Raw genomic sequence first — 3540 nt, forward strand, 5'->3', positions numbered from 1 at the left:
AAGGAGCAAGTCTCAAGTTGCAGCAAGGGAAGTTTAGGTTGGAGAGGGGAAAAAAAAACCCTCTCATTTTAGGAGGATAGTAAAACACTGGAACAGGTTACCCAGAGTGTTGTGGACTACCCCTGGTTTGAGGTTTTTATGACCCGGCTAGACAAAGCCTTGGCTAGGGTGATCCAGTTGGGGGTGGTTCTGCTTTGGAGCAGGGGGCTGGACTAGATAACCTCCTGAAGTTGCTTCCTACCCTAATTTTCTGATTCTAAGTCTGTGCCATCCTCTGACAGGTTAAGCTACCATAGGTTTTTCTTCAGGATAGCTTTCAGTTGCTAATCATTTGTACATGCACATAGACAGTTTGAGAATTAAACTACATCTAACCTCATTAAGCATTCACTGATCACCTCCTTATTAACCCTGGGGTTAAAATTCACTGTGACCTGTTCCTTCACCGTCTGAAGGGATAAAATATGGACTTATTTTAGCCCAGTAAAATAAGGCAGCCATCAACCTCTAACTCTCCCCCTCACGTACTCTTTTCATTTGCCATCCGAGTTTGAATGCAAATAGATTGGATTCCTACATACTTGTAACAAAGGCTAGATAGCTCACAGCAGCAGTCGCAACCATTTTAGCGACTGCTGCCACTTCTTTTCTCTTGCTTCTGCAGCTACCGCTCCCCTCCCCATGACAGCAAAGACAGCTACCATCACCAAAACTCCACCTCCATGGGCCAGATCAAATGGCCTGCAGGCTGTCACTTGCCAACCCCTGGTCCAGACAGCTCCGGTGTAGTCATCTGCTTCAGCAAATACCACCTTCCTTATAAAAAAAAATATTTTCTTTTACATATCTCACAAGATATTCCAAGCTCTATTTCCTTGCAAGATGGACACCACAGTAACAAAAAGCATCAAATCCAATGAGAGTTCTGCAATCACTTTAATGCATAAAATTTAAGTCAGTCTTTGGTGAGCTATAACTTACTTAGATCCTCAAAACTGCTATACAGGGGAATATAGAACCAACTTAAGAGAGATACCCAACATACACATGACAACATTATGAACAGTTCAGTTAGAGAAAAGGATCAGCTTTTAGAACTTTGCTGTCTGTACTTGGGTCAGAAAGTGTGGATGTAGGGTAGCTTCCTGACAAAGTAAAATTATTGCCTTCTCCACATTGAGAAGGCAACAGCTCTATTAAAACTAACTTAGTGTTTCTCCAAAATGACAGGTTACAGCCTTTCTGATCTGACATCAAGTTTGGTAAGGGCATTTATCCTTCCAGCATGAGGAAAGAAACTTTTATACTGCCCAAGTAGAACGTTTCTTCATTAAATCTAGTTTTTACCCCATGATTTTTCACCACAATTTGAATTTTCTCTTAAAAGGAATGTACAACAATCACAGCTTGCGGCAAGAATGAGAATTTATTTCTTTTGATAGGAAGGGAAACATTTTCCCCCATACAAGTACTATGACAAGCCTTTCCAGAAAATATTTGTGGCAAAAACAGATATAGCTAAAAGGTATTGAACAAAAATGAAAACAACCAAAAAAAACCCAATGCTTTAAGACTGGACCTTAAAATTTAGCTTTATTTTTTCCTTATTGTAATTAAAAAGTCAAAGTTCACGAACATTTTATAAAAAGCATTTTAGTGAACTTTAAGTGTTAAAGGATTTCTTTAAAACAAATCTCTGTAACCTTAACATCTTTTACTCTTAGTAACTTTGAATACTTTGCTATTACAGAAGGGTAATGTACAGTTACATCTTTCAAATTAATGTTTGCGACTTAGAAAACAAATATATCTTCAACATATAAACATTTGAACCCTTCCAGTTGACCAACAGGTCCATTGCTCACTTATCTCCAAGACCAAATAAAATAGCATAACAAGGTATTTTTCTCCCCTATGGTCAGTAAAATGACCTTGCAGGTAGAGTTTCATTAAGAAACATCTCTCCTCTTCCCCAAGCTTTTTTTTTTTTTTTTTTTTTTAATTTACACTGAAAAGCAGTTGGTATGTTTACAATTTAACGTGCGAACAACAGGTATTGGATATTTAGTATTATGTGGCTAACATTTAAACTAAGCAAAAATACTTACTTCCAATTTCACACTGGCTGTAAACCACAATACAGAATCATTTCTCATAAGCTAACTACTTTAGGGGGTAGACTAGAGACATTAAAGTGAGACTTCTGATGTTTTAAGTGTACCCTGCAAAATATTTTTAAAAATCCACCATATACTTAACATAATGCCATTTAAGATTTATGCCTTCATTAAAACTGTCTCGCTATACATGTTCATTGCTATATTGCCCCCCCAAGCCTTAGTAAGTGTACTTTTTTTTTAAACCAGAGATTAATCTTACTGTGACACTTCATTCTAATAATTCAACCAAGAAAAAAAAAAAAAAAAAAAGCAACTTTCTGAATTTTGAAGCCAATCTAACATTTAACATGCTTAACCTTCAGTAACTACCAGTTGACCTGTCACCAGTTTTGATTCTTGAACAGATTATGCAAAATACAATATTCTGAGATTGCAGACTATGCACCATTTTGGGCATGTTACAGATTTATGAATTAGAAAAACCCTGCAAGAGACTTACATGGAGTTACTGTTAACACAATGAACTTCAATTAATTAAAATTTTTAGCAAAAGCAGCCCTGAGAACATGGCTCAACTAGCAAGTCTAGTTGAAAAACCACCATAATCAAGCAAAAATTAGGAGGATCCATTTAAGTTGTTAAATAATATTTACCAATATTTGAGGCAAGTAACGGCCTACAGTACTCTGAAGAACTGGAAAGACAGAGGAAAAAAACCCCTGAAAAACAAAAACCCCAGAACAATAAAACAAAAAACAAAATAGGAGTAAAATTACTTCCTAACTCCACTCCCTCCCAGTTTTCAAAGTCTTAACTTAAGCAAGTTACAGCAACTACTAGAACTTGCAGTTTGTCCCAATACTACAAATATCACCTTAGAAGTTAAATTTAGAAGCTAGTACTACAAACCACGCAAACATGCCATTAGTTTTAGAGTGGAGCTGTGAGAGGAAAGAAACTCTCCCCCAATCAAGTTTTATTAAATTGCTACATTTTTCATGAAATATTTTACTGGAGCTAGTCAGCATTTTTTTTTTAAGTGTGCTGTAAATATGACAGTGAGCTAAGAGATGTTGCTATGAAATACATGGTTCAAATGTTTGTCTTGAATTCAATAGGAACCCTTTAACATAATACCATAACTTAACTGGTGAAGTATCTGTAAGATGATTTAACACACACAGGTTTATGCATGATCCACAGGCAATTCCATGTATACGATAACCCAATACTTCAAACTTTCATTGATCTTTAAGTGCATTACAAGGTGGATAAACAACAGGTAAAATTATCACACGCAACTAGATCCATACAGAACCAAACTGATTCTTTTGAAGGTACCAAATCAAAAAACCTAAGTCTTGCAGAATTGAGGTCAGTTTTACCCCTTAGGAAGGCATTTCTGACTACTTGAGAATTA

Source organism: Gavialis gangeticus, unplaced genomic scaffold (genome assembly GCF_001723915.1).
Source record: "Gavialis gangeticus isolate Ggan-Ray unplaced genomic scaffold, GavGan_comp1, whole genome shotgun sequence".
Lineage (NCBI taxonomy): Eukaryota > Metazoa > Chordata > Crocodylia > Gavialidae > Gavialis > Gavialis gangeticus.